Source organism: Hylobates moloch, unplaced genomic scaffold (assembly GCF_009828535.3).
Source record: "Hylobates moloch isolate HMO894 unplaced genomic scaffold, HMol_V3 SCAFFOLD_2, whole genome shotgun sequence".
Taxonomy (NCBI): Eukaryota; Metazoa; Chordata; class Mammalia; order Primates; family Hylobatidae; genus Hylobates; species Hylobates moloch.
In genome coordinates, this window is record NW_026652277.1 from 83,780,732 (window position 1) to 83,798,592 (window position 17,861).

The 17,861-nt window shown below is 37.6% G+C and overlaps 1 protein-coding gene across 3 annotated transcripts in view; it reads right to left on the reverse strand.

Moving 5' to 3' along the window:
- The window catches only part of BCKDHB (branched chain keto acid dehydrogenase E1 subunit beta), a 245,549-nt gene that overhangs the window by 204,754 nt on the left and 22,934 nt on the right, over positions 1 to 17,861 (reverse strand). The window lies entirely within an intron of this gene.

Below are 17,861 nucleotides of genomic sequence, written 5' to 3' on the forward strand. Positions count from 1 at the left end.
CCACAAAATCAGGATAAAAATAACTAACCTGGCTATCAATCAGAGCTGATCTGAGGATCAGATAAGATAAAGCACATTCAAGTGCTCTGCAAACCATAAAGCATTTTATAAGATGTATAAAGCTATTATCAGGATAGCATTGAGGAAAATAAGGAGAAAGAATTTGAGAAACACTATAGAACAAACAGGACTTAATAGTTGTTAGTTGGGAGGCATGTAGCAGCCGAAAATCCCCTGACAATTGGCACTGAGAAGTACGGAGGACATTGCATGGTCTTTAAGGATCCCAGGCCATCAGCTGGCAGACCATCAGCTGTAAGATCTCACTAGGCATGTACTGTGCTCATTCTCAAACCCTATCCACTATCCTCAAACTCTATCCACTCCAGCTGGAAGATGTCTACAGTACCTTGAATCACTCAACAATAAGCATTATCTCTCTATCTGGGATGAAGGGTGGGGTGGGGAAGGAAGTTCAGCCATGACAGCGGGGCTGTGACAGGCAATTCTAAATTACGAACCCAAATCCTGTTCCATTAGCAAGACCATGAAAGGGCACCAAGGAGGCACACATCCAAAGACCTTCATCCAAAAACCCTGAGGTTTACCACTGGACAGAGGGAGGCTATAAACAGGAAGCCTGGCCACTGCTCACCTTCTGCAAAAAAGAGACCCCAAGAGTGAGAATGAAGGGCTGAAGATCAAAGGCAACTCCTGGATTAAAGAACAATGTTACTGCTACAGCTGTGTATCTACAGCAACTTACAGACAACACAGGTCAAGGATTGAACCCAACCAAGGGGGCCCAAAGCCCTCCAAGCACTGCTTGGAAATGAGGGGCAACTGATCCTAAGAGATCACAGTTCTTTTCAAGCAAGCCTCCACTTCAAAGCCCTGACTCTACACTAGTCCCCTCAAGGGTCCCTGAGCTGTGTGCTATGTGCTGTTTGCCATCACATTTGAGTAAGGTCCATATGACAGACATGATGATCCACAAAGGTACCAGCATGAACCTGGAAGTACAGGACCAACTCAGCATGCCAAGAGCCCCAGATATCTTCAGGAATTGTCAGTGCTAGTTTTGATAAGGCTACGGGCCCATAGAAGATATATTACAACTAATAATAAATCAACTACTAGTGTTTCTTAACTTTATGTAAGCTGAAATTTGCTTCTGTGCATGCTCAATGTGATTCTAAGAGATACAATTTCTGTACTTTGGAAATCACTCTGTCATGAATGAAACAAATGATTATGACCTGAATGGGTATCAGGGAATATGACTACATAACTAGTTAAGCTTAAATTAGACTCTCCTTTAAGTGACTATTTAAGCTTGATAGCCTCTCCTTTAAGTGACACTTGAAGAGAAAAACACAAAAACTCATTTCAGGCAAACTGATATTTACTATGTCCTTAAAAAAGAAAGAATAACGGTCTTGTCATGTAAGAAAGAAAAACTATTTCAGTCTTCTATCTTTTATTAAAATCAAGTTTATTTATGTACCTGTACAAATTTCTTAAATGGAGCAATCTAAAACCTAAGAGATTAAAGTTAGAGTTCGGAGGAATACACAATAAAAATGCAGTTTTTCAAATTAATGTACACATAGCTGATGCTGAATAAACAGAATCAAAAAAAAAGAATACAAAAATATTTCTGAATAAACAGAATCAAAAAAAAAAGAATACAAAAATATTTCTGAATAAACCTGTAACGACTCCACAGTGCTTGAATACAACCAAAGCTGTTTTTCCAGAAAATCAAAAGAAGTATTTTCATCATCCTTGTGATGCCAGCTTCAATTTAAGGGCAAGCCATCTAAATTTTTCTTTTTAATCTTCCTTCATTTATATGGAAATGAGATGTTTCCTAAAACATATCTGTACCCAGTACCTACGTCAACACCAGAGCTCAAAGCACACAAATTCCTCCAGCTGATTCCTGACTATAAGTGAAAACAGCATGGCAATATCATCTAAAACCCTTGTGCGTCATTCACCAAGGAGGACATTACCAAGCTGTCAATTTCAATTAACCTGCCTAGCTTTATAAATAGCCTAAACTTCCCTATCTAAATAGGCTGGTGCCCTTTTCTCAGAAACAAAGGGAACAATATGACAAAGCATGAAAAATAAATGAGCTTTCCCCTTTGTAAACAAAAGAAGGTTGACATTAAATGAATTCTAAGTCCAAACTGAGGACCTATTAATAAAATAAAGCTCAAGAGAATGAAGAATCAGTTTTAACCAGAAAATAAGCAATATTCACTAACTATATCTGATATTGTTCTTTCAAAATATCTGAGTCTCACTGCTACTGGAACTAACTCAAGGCCCACATACAGGCGGTCCCAAATGCAATACAGTTTAAAAGCCCCAAATGATTAATGTTTGGCCAAAAACAAAAAAAAAGTTAGTTTTAAAAATTAAATAATATCACTATATTCTAAATCTGAAATGTTTTCTAATTTTCATAAGTTACAACATCATCATTTCTTATGCTAGCTCTAAATGTTTCTTCATCTAAAATCAATTATAACAAATCTTACACACCACTTCTACAACCGAATTACTTGTGTATAGCATTTTTCTAGTTCACACTCCAATGAGTAAATAAAAATAGAATCAGAAAACACATCAATGAGATGTATCAAAAAGCAGAAATTAACTGGTACAGATCATTAATCAGGCTAGTGAATCCATTAGTCCATCTAATAATATTCCATTGTACAGAAAACACAGTTGGCCCATATTAATCTTAGGTAAAATACATGTGAATTCATGTGTGAATACGTACATATATATGCACATGTATCATCCAAGTGATGCTTAAGAAGCTTGTCAAAAATGGCCTAATATAACAGTGACATTTCACATATATTAAGGACAGTATTCAGCTCACTGAAATATCTGGGACTCAATTAAAAGCTAAGAAGTTAAATAAAAAAGATTTCTGAATAATCAAAAAAGATGAGGCTGGGTATGGTGGTTCACGCCTGTAATCCTAGCACTTTGAGAGGCCAAGGCAAGCTGGTCACCTGAGGTCAGGAGTTCAAGACCAGCCTGGCCAACATGGTGAAACTCCATCTGTACTAAAAATACAACAATTAGCTGTGTGCGGTGGTGCATGCCTGTAATCCCAGCTACTTGGGAGGCTGAGGCAGGAGAATCGCTTGAACCCGCAAAGCAGAGGTTGTAGTGAGCCAAGATCACACCACTGCACTCCAGCCTTGGTGACAGAGCAAGGCTCCATCTCAAAAAAAAAAAAAAAAAAAAAAAGATGACAAACTTGATTGACTATACTTAAAAGAGGTTCCTACTGTCACTCATATTAGCTTTAGAAAATTCCACTAGACATCATTCACTGATATGCAATATATTTACTGTATCAGTTAAATGAATCATCATTTTATTTCCTTTATTTGCACTATATCATAACTGGTTTCCCATTCTTCATTCATTCAACCAATCTTTGTGTTTGGCACTATTATGGGCATCATGGGAGACAAGAAGGTGAATATCATATATAAGTAAATACATGGTTGAAAATAAGTATACTGAGTTACAGGTACAGTACTAGATGGAAATAGACAATCGTTAAAAGGAATTCTAGATAGTAAAGGCTACAAGAAGATGAGCAGGGTCCAGAATAGAGGTTGGATTTGAAGTGGAAAGAGAGGGCCTTCTGAGGGACAGAGCAGCATAAGAAAGGCAGACAGGCAGAGAAGACTGGGGACAACTGGTGGGTAGTGTGGGTGCAGCCAAGAATATGGGGGAAAAAACTTGAAGCTAGAAACAAAAGTCTTATACTAAGCTATGAAAATTGGACTTTACTATTAAACACTGAGAAGATTTTAAGCAAAGAAGTGTTATGATCAGAGCTTTATTTTGGAAAATCAATCTCACGGGTATTTTTAAATTAAATAAGACTAGGAAGGAGAGTGAGAACAAAGACTCATGATAATTACTATAATCATTCAGATCAAAAGTACTGAGAGCATGAACTATGATAGTGGCAATGGGAACAACAGTGAAAGAAACCCCAAAGTAAAACCAGCAGAGCTTGATAGCTCTGATGTCTTAAATCTGAGCTGTTTTGAGGACCCAAAAGCAGGATCTAAGAGAAAGAGCTCAAAAGTCACCATACAGAAGAAAATGCAAGCAGAAAGGTTTCTACACTGATCTGAAACTAATAAGCATATATGCAAAAGGATGAGTTTCACTTGAAATAAAGTAGATATGGACACTTCTTAAAAATGTCAGGACCATTTTTAAGCAAAAGATGAGTGGAAAGCCAGAAAGTATCATGAAGACAATGGAAGCATTAGTTTGGTAAGTACCAGACGGCCTGCTAAAATAAGCTGGGATACAGAGTATAATCAAGTATTTCAGAACTAAATAAATCTAAATGTATTCTACAATATATTACAGTATTTAACCTATATCCTCAAAACCTCAGTTTTCTAACCTATGTCTGGCCCTACTTTTCCATGAAAATTGCTTTTATTGAGGGCAGCAAGTACCTATGGCCTCCTAATCGCAACATCCAACAGGAATTTCATTCAATGTGTAACCCCTCACCACTGCTCTGGATCCTTGCCTCTCCATTCACCTCAACTTCAAAGAATCACAATCCTATCAATTCTCCCTGACTGACGCCTCATCACCTACCCCTCCCCTCCACTACCACAATTTAGACTCTCATTACCTCTCAGATAGGTGCTGTGGTTCTCAGACCTGCAGCAGCTGCTGCTTCTGGAAACTTCTTAGCAGTAAAGATTGTTGGGCCCCATTTCAGACCTACTAAATCAGAAATCTGGAGGGTGAAATCCAGCATTCTATGATCTAAGAAGCATTCCAGGGGCCTCTGATGCACACCGAAGGTCACAACCCCTGGACTCAGGCATCACCTCACCCCCGTCTCCCTGCTTTTAGTCTCAGCTTCTCTACGCTGTGGCCAGAGTTATGTTTTAAATTACAATTTAATCACTCAGCTTACCACCTTCTGTGATAGTCTTCAAAATGTATGAACCTCTTTTAAACATAAAAAGTTAATAGACATCAAAGGTTAAATTATGTGTAATCTAATGCAACAAACATAATAATTTTATAAAAATAGCAATAACTCCTTATATTTATTGAGCACATATATCACTACTATTTTCTTCAAAGAGAACACAAAACCAATACAATGAACAACATTAATTAGCAATCAGTTTCTTCAAACTTAATCACAATGTCAGGTTTAATCACAGAAAGATGAGGTCTCAGGCCTGGTTTCAGTTGTGAAAGTTGGGGAAGTTATTTTACCTCTTTGTACATTAGTTTCTGTATCTGCAAAGTGGGATAAGAATAGAACTAACTTTACAGGATTGTTGAGAATTAGGTGAGTTAATATACGTAGAGTTCTAAGAACAGTGCTGGGCACGTAAAAAGCACTCTAAGACTTTGCTGCTACTATTATCACCATCAATATCATTATCATTATATTAATGTAGCAAGTATGTGTGTATGTAAGCATAGTGCCAACTGCTAATTGTCCCCCAATATTTATTCTCCCCTTCTCCCGCAGTAACAGAACCCCAGAGCTTTAGCTGAGCACATGTCCACACAGAACAAAGACTACATTTCCCAGCCTTCCTTCCCTCTAGATGTATTTTATTAATATATTCTCCTTGGAGAATTAACCTCCAGATTCTTCCAGGTGGTAGAGGGAAGCTAGAGATCTGAGGGGCTCTTAAAAAGATTTTCAACCAATTCTCCCTATTCTAAAGCCCCACTCCATTCATCCCTATTCCCAGAAGTACTTGATGTTGCCAATTCCTAAGCCTTTGGGCAATTCTTCAATGTAAACCAGGCTGGTTCTTGGCTGCCCCACTGCTCACTCCAGATTCTGTTTTTCCAAGCCTCCTAAGCCCTTTACCTCCCAGCTTCCAACATTTTCTTCAGGTTGTCTCCAGTCCCATTCTCCCCATCCCTGCGGATTTAGGCCTTGACAAAAGAAGATCCCTTGATATTTTAGTGGGGTTTGGGGAGGAACAAAAGTAGATGCCTATGTTCAATTGCTTCTTTTTCCAAAAGTCTCAGCTGCCATTTTCTATCAAAACTCTCAATGCACAATTTAATTCTGTCATTTAAATTCTAGCCTAAATAAAAGAAACAAAGTTACTAGGCATTATTTTTATCATTTTATATTGTTATTTCATTCTTACGCTGTTATTTTACTTCCATGTAATTTCGCTTTGGCCTATGTATACTGTGATTTCCTTAAAGGCAGGGACCACATCTTTAAAATTTTAGTACCTTCCAGAGCAGTAGTTCTCAAACTTGGCTGCACATTTGAATCACTTGGGGACCTTTTAAAACTCCAACACCCTGGCCACATTCCATACCAGTAACTCCTAATCTCTGGGGTGAGACTGGCATGTCAGTATTGCAGCATATGGGCAAGGTAGGGAAGCAGTGCTGTGAAGCAAACAGTGTTGTAGCTGTCTGAAACCCATTTCAAACATTTATTCCACATATATACACACATACACACAACTGGAAGGCATCTACCTTCCTAGGATGGCATCTCCAACAAGCTCTTAGAGCTAATAAATTGGTCTCTGTAACCAGGAAAATAACCCAAGTGATCCCAGGGCATACTAAAGAAGTGCCTTAGCCTAGACAAAGCCTGGTGGTGTTTATTACACTTTAACAGTAACTACCTACTTCCTGTACCCACTGGTCAATGTGGTAATGGTATCAGTCAACACCAGCCTTTCTCTACTGAGCATATTTCAGCCCACTATTGTCTTGTAATCTCTTCGCAACTTGTGAACAGTTGGTCCAGCAATCACATCACATGCGTGAGTGGAACCAGGGCTATTTTAAATGGCCAGCTTCCAGTTCTGCAGAAACTATAAAACTGACCCAACCAAATAAAACTGACAGAGTTGCCAGGCAGCAGAAGCTCCAAAATATCTATATAAGAGGAGCTTAGAGAACCATACTAGTTGGAAACAAAAGCCAGTGAGCTTGTGTTAAACTTACATGTTCATAGCAAGCCCATTGTTTTTACTTAGATTTGATGTATGGATGAGGTGGTTTGGGGGAAAGTCCCCTCAAGCACTCCTGATACCACAATGCTAGCAAAGGCAAGGACGGACCACTGATCCATATGTTGCTGCACCATCGACACAGGCTTTTGTGAGTGTGCTCCAGAGGATGGACAACAGTCTACTCACGGCTGTGCACAGTAAAGAAGAGGGCAGGCAAGGCAAGACCCTGCCCAACTAACTGCTGAAGCCTCCGCAAGAGGGATTCATAACAGAAAGATAAGAGTCCATGTGGTCTGGAAGGGAGAAAATACATCAAATGCTAACAGTTGGATCAAATCCCTTAGCAGTTCAGCAGAAATTAGAAACCAAAACAGACACAAATAATAGCAGAGGGGGATCTACAAAAATAAAACTGAACAAGAAAATCCTGATATGTAACTATGTACAACTCTCAGAAAGAACGCTGCTTATTCTCTGATCCTGTACTTCCCTGGAACATGGAGATATTCTAGGAAAAATGAAAGGTGGGATGGAAATAACAACAGCAGTGGCACTATACTGCTACAAGAAAATTTAAACAGTGAAAGACTGTGCAGTAACTTGGCTGTCGCTCCCTTAGTAAAATGAATACTGTGCAGCTTAGGATCACTCAGACTGGTAAAATTGGGAACAAATTTTACTGAAATTTTACTTTACTGAAATCTTTAAATGTAATGGGAGTTTAAGCTGGGTCATGAACTACCTTCTACTTCGTGCTTTAAGAAAGAAAGAGGGTGAGCTAGAAATGAGGGCAAATTAAGTTAATCTGGCCAGAACTGAATGAAGGGAATGCTTCATTGAGACTATTTGGCTCAAATTCTGCTTACAAGTGTCTAAGAGAAATCAGAAGAGGCTGGGTAGGTTGGAAGTTCCCAAGATCCAGGTTCCCCTCCCGATTCGCCTTCAGCAAATTGCAGGATGAATTCAGTCATTACAGAGAACACAACTAGTGCATTAAATGTCTGTCAAGATATCAAACTTCCTCTTTTCATATAAAGAGTTATGCATTGTAATCAGAGTTGTAACTTTCTCTGACATATTGTATACTATAAAAGCTAAATAGTTCTTGGACAGAAACTTTGCAGAATCTTTATTTGACAAAAGAAAAAGTGCCTTCTTCATGCAAATAACTAAGTTGCCTTACTGGACTTATGAATTTGTTGAGAACACGATAAGTTTTCCTTTTTCAGGTCCATCCTATTCAGTGCTTAATTTAGATCTGAATAAATCTCCAGTGGGCTTATGCCATTTAATATGCTGTATTTCTGCCTTTAAATACAGAATTAAGATGTTCCTGAAGTGATTTCGAGTTTCCTTTTGAGTTTTGAGGAACCTCCACTTTTTTAAAGAAAGAAATGCTCAAATTCATTGTCTATAGGATATTGATTAAGGACGTACTACTTGGTTTGTGTGTTTCCTTTTGGCTTAGAAACAAGTTTCTTTGTTTCTGCTAGACTCCAAGCTGGCAAAGACCAGAAAACAGAAAAGATGGGTTAAATGAACAGCGTGCCCAGAAACTGAGAAGAAATTCCTTATTACTAAAGATACTAGAGTTTCCAAGAGCCAGTACTACAGAATAAGAATCCTCTGACTAATTTATGATTGGCTAGATGCCACCACTTCTGGCTGGTGGCCAGAGGATCTAGAGGGGAGGGATGGCAGAATGCCACAAGAGAAGGTCAAGCATTTCACTGCTAAAGCTGCCTTTGGGTGTAGCTGCTCACCGGGAAACCGAAAACTTTTTGTCCAACAAGCTTCACAAGTGATTTCTTAGCACACGACATTTGCCAACCTTTACCTAACTGATCCTTCATCAACTCTGCCAATCAAAGCAACCGAGAAATCTCATCTATGTTAAATGGGAACAGAAAACAAAGCGCTGTGCTCTAATTCTCTATGACTTCTGCATAGGCAGTCTCACTCAACAAACATCTGGCAAATGACATTCATACTGTCCTCCACATAGAGCTGTTTTTATTGGCTCCTCCTAGTCTGACTGGAAAACAATTTTTCCTAGTGAACTTTATGATTATGTGACTTTATAACTGCATTAAAGGTGATAACAGTGGATTTCCAAGACAGAATTAGAGGCACAATGTATTGCTGTGTAATAACCTACACATTTAGATTCAAACTTCCTGAGACAGTTAAGTGACTTTAGGTAAGTGACAATATCAACTCAATGTCTGAGCACAGTGTCAACATGAAGTTGCCATACAGCTGCTATGGCTATCACACATGCGACTCCTAGAAAGAGGAGCAGTTGAAATTTAACAGACTTTGTGATCTGTTTTAAGATGAACAAAACAGGATAGGAGAATCCAAGCATCCCCAGATATTGACCAATCTGAACTGCTCCATAAAATTGTTATACTGACCCTTTTGCAGCCCTGAAAATTTTAGGAATCTAAATTGTCTGTATTTATTGATACTCTTCACTGGATTTCTTTTAATTTTGAGAAATTTGGTAGAAATGTTACACTGATAATCTCCCAGACTTCTGAGAAATTGAAATCAAGGAATATGCGGCACTTTTGAAAGAGAAAAAATTTTTTTCATAACTGGACTGATCTAAGCTACTCTAAGAATCTCCAAAATAGCAGTGGCAGCAGGCCCATTTTTAATTCCTTCACCGCATGTGGTTTTTCTTTAAAAAAGAAAAATGACTCTGACAAAAGATAAATAAACTTAATAGTCTTAAAGTTAGGTCAAAGAAACACAAAAGCAAAATTTTTTTCAATACTCCTCCTCCCCCAACACAGCCAATATTGCAGCATGGTAATCAAAAGCATGAATAGAGAGATTCAGAGTAAGCACTACTATATTTTTCAAATTCGTAAAAATCCTCAACTTTGTATTATTTTTATATGTTTTTATTCCCATTCCTGTGTCCCAAAGGGACTCCTATGGCCTTCTAAAAGGTATTATTAGATCTGAAAGAAAAGGGCTAAACATATAGCTATAGTACTTAATAGTTCTATGTTCTACTCTACCTTTACGTATGGGTCAGCTATACCTAGGAATGGCAGCAAGTCACACGTTACCCGACATTCAACCTGAGCAATAATAGATAGTATTTATAACTCATATTAGGATTAACATAATTCATCTTTTTAGTGGATAACATTTTACGTTAAACTCTCTTAAAATTTCAATATATATTTGTATTTTATTTGATTTTACAATCTAACATTTATTACTCAATAAAATAAATTTCAACTATGTACACAGATTTCCCCATGATCTATGGTTGAAATGGGAAGTTCAAAGCAAAAAGAAAAGGCTTGTAATCCAAAAATTATATCTGAATCAAAAAATAAGCAATTCCAAATACATAAGAAAATTCACTGGCTTCGATGTGCAAAAATTAGAAAGAGAGCTGTCAAAAATAAAACAATTAAAATACCTAGGGTGTACTAATTCAAGAAATTCTAAATACTGAAGGGAAAAAAAGTCTGGGTTCCTCCCCCTGTTAAAGGTACCAGTCTGGAAGAGAATTTTCAGAAGACTAAGAATCAGGTTTGGGAAACTAATTTAGCAACATCTTTCATATTACGTGGATGTGTGGCTTGAGGATGTGGATGTCATATTTGATAATGAAAATATAAAAGAAACATCTTTTACTTTTCTAATACATATTGTTCTTAATAAAATATACATGGTCTCATTTTCTAATTCTCGTGAAGCTTAAAAGATACATGAATCAATTTTATACTTTCTGACAATAATTACCTATAATCCCATTTTTCCTTGTTCACTTTAATCCAAGCCTATCTTCCAAGCCCCAACTGGTGCTCACATTTGAACATTTTTAAAAGCATGCCATTGTCAAATAAGACTGAGAAAAACTGGCTTAAGGTCATTACATTCTGACTCATGCTTAAAATGTCAAAGAGAACACCTGTTGGCAGCTCTAACATTTATTGTGTAATCAATTAAGTTGAAAACAATGGTTAGAGCAGTAGCTCCAACCCCAGAATAACCTAATGCACTCAGAAAATCTCGTTCACAAGAGAATCACAAAAATAGATTTTTTTCAAACTTTTTAATATGGGTTTCTGATCGCTAGCCTCTGATTTCATGACTAATCAAAACCCATGACCTTTGTTTCATTAGAATTCCTTATTTTTATGTTTTTACATAAATTAGCTGCTCATTTATAAATGAGGGAAAAATATATAGTACAAAAAGCCTAGAACCAGGTTTTAGGAAGCATGAGCTCTAGACCACTTGCCACTGAGCAACTCCACCTCTCAGAATTTCAGTGTCCACATTACATGGAAACAGATCAGAGTTTCTCAGCCTTGCTGCACTATTTTTTTTAGAGTCCGGGTCTCCTTCTATCACCCAAGCTAGAATGCAGTGGTATGATCACAGCTCATTGCAGCCTCAAACTCCTGGGCTCTCCTGCTTCAGCCTCCAAAGCAGTTGGACTACAGCTGTGTGCCACCCTGCTCATCTTTTTTTTTTTTTTATTTTTTGTAGGGGTGGGGTCATCTTGCTATGTTGCCCAGGCTGGTCTCAAACTCTTGGCCTCAAGCAATCCTCCCACCTTGGCCACCCAAAGCACTAGGATTATAACTGTAAGCCATCATGCCCAGCCAGCTTCAACAGTATTGATATTTTGGTACAGACAGTTATTTGGTGGGGCTGCCCTGTGCATGTTTAGCAGCATTCCAGGTCTCCATCCACCAGATGCTAGTGGTACCCCCCAAGGTATGACAACCAAAAATATCTCTAGACATCGCCAAAATCACTAGCAGTTGAAAACCACTAGACTAGATGTACCCTCCATTTCTCCCCAGCTCTGATATCCTACAAAATATATTAAATATCTTATTAAATGGTATTTGTTAAGCCACTGGTCAATAGGCCAACAGTGAGAATACTGTGAAAGGCGGGAGGATTGCTTGAGCCCAAGAGTTCAAGGCTGCAGTGAAGTGTGATTGTACCAACGCACTCCAGTCTAGGCAACAGAGCAAGACCCTGACTCTTAAACAAATAAATAGAGAAATAAATAAATAGTGCTGACAGGCTGAGAAATTCTTATGTAGTCTATATCCACGTCATATAGAACTAAAGTTCTGAGAGGTCAGTGTTATAAATTAGAGAAAGTAAAATACAGTGACCATTTGTACCCATTCTAATTTTAGTAGTGTCTAAAATCTTTATTTGGAAAATCACAAAAGGTCATCAAAGCAATAAATAAGAAAAACTAAAGTAAATGAAGCATGCATCAATATTTCTATTCCATTTTCTATGCTAACTCATTCAGCTGGATTTTTTAAATGAGATAAAAAGAAAGGCATATTGCTGCATCATATGGAAATTCTAATTTTTTGAGGAAATACCGTACTGTTTTCCACTGTGGCTGCATCACTTTACATTCCCACCAACAATGCATAATGATTCCAATTTCATCCTCAGCAATACTTGTTATTTCCTGTTTTCTTGATAACAGCCATCCTAATGAGTATGAAGTGGTATTCCACTGTGATACTGACTTGCATTTCCTAATAATTAGTGATGTTGAGCATCTTTTCATTGGTAATTTATACATTGGTAATTTATATATAAACTATCAATTTGGGAGAAATGTCTATGCAAGTCCTTTGCTTATTTTTTTAATTGACTGGGGTTTTTTTTGTAGAGTTTTAGAAGTTCTCCATATATTCTGGATATTAATCTCTTATCTGACACATGATTTGCAAGTATTTTCTCCCATTCTGTGAACTGCCTTTTTTCCCTATTAATAGTGTCCTTCAAAGTACATGTTTTTAATTTTGATGCAGTCCAATTTATCTATTTTTATTGTTGCCTATACCTTCAGAGTCATATTTTAAAAGTCATTATCAAATCCAATTTCATGAAGCTTTTCCCCTACGTTTTCTTCTAAGAGTTTTATAGTTTTACATTTAAGTCTTTGATCTATTTTGAGTTAATTTTTGTATATGGTGTTAAATAAAGGTCCAAATTCATTCTTTTGCATGTGAATATCCAGTTTTCCAAGCATCATTTGTTGAAAAGACTGTCCTTTCCCCTGGTGAATGGTATTGGCATCACTGTCAAAAATCAATGACCAGATATTCAAGGGTTTATTTCTGGGTTCTCTATTCTATTCCATTCGTCAATGTTTGTCTTTTTGCCATTGTCACACCATTTTGATAACTATAGCTTTGCAGTAAGTTTTGAAAAAAGGAACTATGAGTCCTCCAACTTTGTTCTTCTGAATTAAAAAAGCAGTGACACTACCAAATATTTGCACATCAGTATTTACAGCAGTCTTAGGACACAATAGGCAAAAGGCAGATGCAACCCAAACATCCAACAATAAATGAATGGATAAACAAAATGAAGTATATGCATACAACAAAATATTATGCAGCCCTAAAAAGGGAGGTAACTTTGACACATGCTGAAACATCGATAAACCTTGAAGACATTATTATAAATGAAATAAGGCAGTCACAAAAGGACAAATACTATATGATTCCACTCACATAAAGAGTAGTCAAATTCATAGAGATAGAAAGTAGAATGGGTTCTTGCCAGGGACTGCTGGAGAGAAAATTGGGAGTTATTGTTTGATGGTTATAGTGTTTCAGTTTTGTAAGATGAAAAAAGTTCTGGTGATGGATGGTGGTAATAATTGCACCACAATGTGAATGTACTTAATAACACTGAACTGTAAAAATGGTTAAAACAGTAAATGTTATGTATATTTGGCCATAATTTTTAGAAATAAATTAATGTTTGTGAAAAAAGCACTGTGGGGAAAAAAAGGCATATTAAACATGTTCATCTAGTTCTGCCAACATGTGCACCTTTGGAAAACAAAAGAACTTTGTAATATCAAGAGCAATTTAAAGCTACTAACAATCCTTTAAAAATATTTTAATAAATATATTAGAAAACCAGATTTACACCAACTTATTAATACCTGTTTTCACTCCAAATTCCTCAGTTAGACATCTCACAATCTATATCTGGTATTCAATCTGCTTGTATGTCATAAATATATATACTTCAATAGGGGAAATAAATCCTGTACATATTCAATTTCCCTAAGGAATTTTCCTGAATTTTATCCTGTTTTTTTCTTCCGCAAAAACCCCCATCTCACAGATTGCTATTCTATAATGGAACCCTGACACTAAATCCAAGAGTATGAGTATCACCCAAATAACCCTTTCTTTGCAACAAGAACATATAATGGAAGGTCACTTTCTCTGTTAAAGACATTAATTTCATAATTCACAAAAAATATATAAGAGAGCAAAGATTTTGCTAACACCCCTAAATTTAAAACTTATGCTGGAAAAGCAGCCAAGTGCGGTGGCTCACATCTGTAATCCCAGCACTTTGGGAGGCCAAGGCTGGTGGATGACTTGAGGTCAGGAGGTCAAGACCAGCCTGGCCAACATGGTGAAACCCCATCTCTACTAAAAATACAAAAATCAACCAGGCATAGTGGTGTATGCCTATTATCCCAGCTACTCAGAGGCTGAGGCACGAGAATCACTTGAACCCGGGGAATGGAAGTTGCAGTGAGCTGAGATCTCGCCACTGCACTCCAGCCTGGGTGACAGAGTGAGACTCCAACTCAAATAAATAAATAAATAAATAAATAAATAAACAAACAAACAAACAAATAAATAAAATAAAACGCTGGAAAAGGGACATCTTAAGAAAAAATTAAATTAAATGCCTAAGGTACCCCATGGTTCCAAAATGCTGTAACAACTATATTCAAAAAAAACCTCTAAATGTAAAGGGAATCAAAGCACGAAAAAATTGTGTTCCTCTTTTTAAAAAACAAATAAAACCATAAAGATTACCTAAATGTATGCTCTGGAAGAATCCCAGAGGACCACCTGGTCCTTTCCCTTCAATTTACTGATGAGGATACTGAGGCCCAAAGTCAACTCCCAAATGTTGGTATATTATAGACAAAAACTTGCCTTCACCGCATGTCTGTCCTAGTTTTCCAACCTGACTTCAGTGTATTAAAGTATCTGGTTATACAATTTCACTGATGTTTACATAAGAAAACAAGTAAGTGGTTATATTAGTTTGCCCAAGCTGTTATGACAGGCCACACTTGTGGTGTAAAGGAATGGATACAGTAATGGAAAAACATCAAGTCCCACGAAAAGGCACATGTTTAGGCCTGCAGACTCATTCAGGAGGTTCTCAGCTATTCCTTTCCTCACCTAAATTTCCTCCAATAAGTGGGCCAAATATACACTAAGAACCACAACCAGGCAAGTTGTATCAGTAGAGAATAATGTTACAAACATACCTTAAACCTGACACACCAAAATCTTATTTTAATAACATACATGCACACACACACTGTTTCTCTTTCTCTCTCTCTCTCTCAGAGAATGACAATAAGTATGGATTTTGTATATGCCATGAAGAATCTGTCTCATTACTCATATGAATGAAAGCATGTATGACACCAGGCACAGTGGCTCACGCCTGTAATCCCAGCACTTTGGGAGGCCAAGGGAGGCAGATCACCTGAGGTCAGGAGCTCGAGACCAGCCTAGCCAACATGATGAAACCCCATCTCTATTAAAAATACAAAAATTAGCCAGGTGTGGTGGTGGGCACCGGTTGTCCCAGCTACTCGGGAGGCTGAGGCAGGAGAATCGCTTGAACCTGGGAGAGAGAGGTTACAGTGAGCCGTGATCGCATTACTGCACTCCAGCCTGGGTGACAGAACAAGACTCCGTCTTAAAAAAAAAAAAAAAAAGAAAGAAAGAAAGCATGTGTGGCATTCAACATAAAATTACACATATCCTACAAATCAACTACCTTTCACTGCCCTCTCCCATTCCCTGCTTCCCCAGAGGTCCAGCTGTTGCTCCTAATCAATACAGCTCATTACGTACAGTGGTTAAAGCTGCCATTTGGAATGAACTGTTGATAAGGACATACTATTTTATTTCTTTTAATTTTCAAAGCACTCATACTATTTTGTTCTATCAAAGGACAAGGAAGAGAACCAGTTTAGTGGTACTAAACCCACACTCATCTGGATCGTCTGGAATACAAAATGCTCTATGTCTCTCTTCCTTTTCTTATAGCATTGCCTTTAATTATGCAATTCCTTCTTTGTCATATCAAGTAGTATTCAGCTTTACAACATATGTCAGTAACCCACAATCCTTCAAATTCCATCTTCTGACGGAATATAAAATGCTTTGCAGCAGTTCAAGTGCTGGCACAATGCCAAGAAGGATGTTCTCATTTCAAAGGGTAGGCTGCCACCTACTGACTTGATCCTTTCCAACTCAACATTCAGCAATCCCCAGAAAGCGAACTGATCTGGCACAAGGGTTTTCTTTGCTATGTCATTTAATGCAGTGTGACTTGATTGTTATATTGAACTATACCAACATAATCTTTTACTTATTTTAAATACAAATTATCTTTAAAAAATCCTAAGCAGACAGTTATGCTTCTGTATAGCTAAAAATTCCTGCCCTATGTTCAAAAGCGCAGATAATTTTTTAAGTATGTGTTACTTTTTAAATAGGCAAGAAAAATGTATTTTAATATATTTCTCTTCAGTCTTTCCTTTATTCTTCACTTCTGAAAACAGAAGCTCACTTACTCTCATTAGAAAGTATCAGCGATTTAATTTTTCATCTTGATCAACATCCTCAACCTGAAATTAATAAAGTGTAACTTCACTGCCCTAAAACTACTATAAAAATTCACAGCAGCTGCTGACAATAAAGCTAAGAGTTACTTAGCCATTAGTTAGCTCAGGCTCCTGCCATGACAGGAAACATAAATTTGCAGGTGCCCTCTAAGAGCACTGGACTTTTTCAAGTTAAGAGTTAGTTTCTCCCCATTTTAACCTATTTTTTAAGGAAAATAAAATCAGACCAACCTAAATAATTAATGTGAGAGAGGGAAATCCCCTTCCTGAGACAGTAGGACACTAAGTGAGAGCAAAGGCTAAATTCACTCAACAGCACGCACTTCATAAATACTGCCTGATACACTATTAGGTCCTAGGGATCCATTCGGTGGAGCAGCTTAAAGATCTGCTGCCTTTGACCACTTTCTGGTGTGGAGTTATGGATTACAGTACAACTTTCATGATTTAAAAGGTGAAGCGTGAATAGTGATAAACAACTGCCTGAGTCTGCTTGGAAGGTCCAGAAGAGTTTCACAGGGGAATCTTCTGAAGAAGAAATAGGAGTCTACCAGGTAATCAGACAGGGGAGAGAGACCCAGACAGCAAGTGCAAAGGAAGAGAGAAGAAAAAACAACAGGGGGCTTAAGAGAAACAACCATTAACTCAACATTAGTTTTAATAAAAATTTCAAAAAGCTCAAGTTCCTAGGTCTGTAGAGTAAAAAATAAAAAATAGATAAAATAAATAAAATTTTTTAAAAAAGCGGATGAGGTCAGGTAGCTACGTAGGTAATTCTCAAAGTCTTTGGTAGCCAGGCGCAGTGGCTCACGCCTGTAATCCCAGCACTTAGGGAGGCTGAGGCAGGTGGATCACAAGGTCAGGAGTTTGAGACCAGCCTGACCAACACAGTGAAACTCCATCTCTACTAAACATACAAAAATTAGCAGGGCATGGTGGCATGCAGCTGTAGTCCCAGCTACTCAGGAGGCTGAGGCAGGAGAATCACTTCAACCCAGGAGGCAGAGGCTGCAGTGAGCCGAAATCGCACCACTGCACTCCAGCCTGGGCGATAGAGCGAGACTCCATCTCAAAAAAAAAAAAAAAAAAAAAAAAGGGTA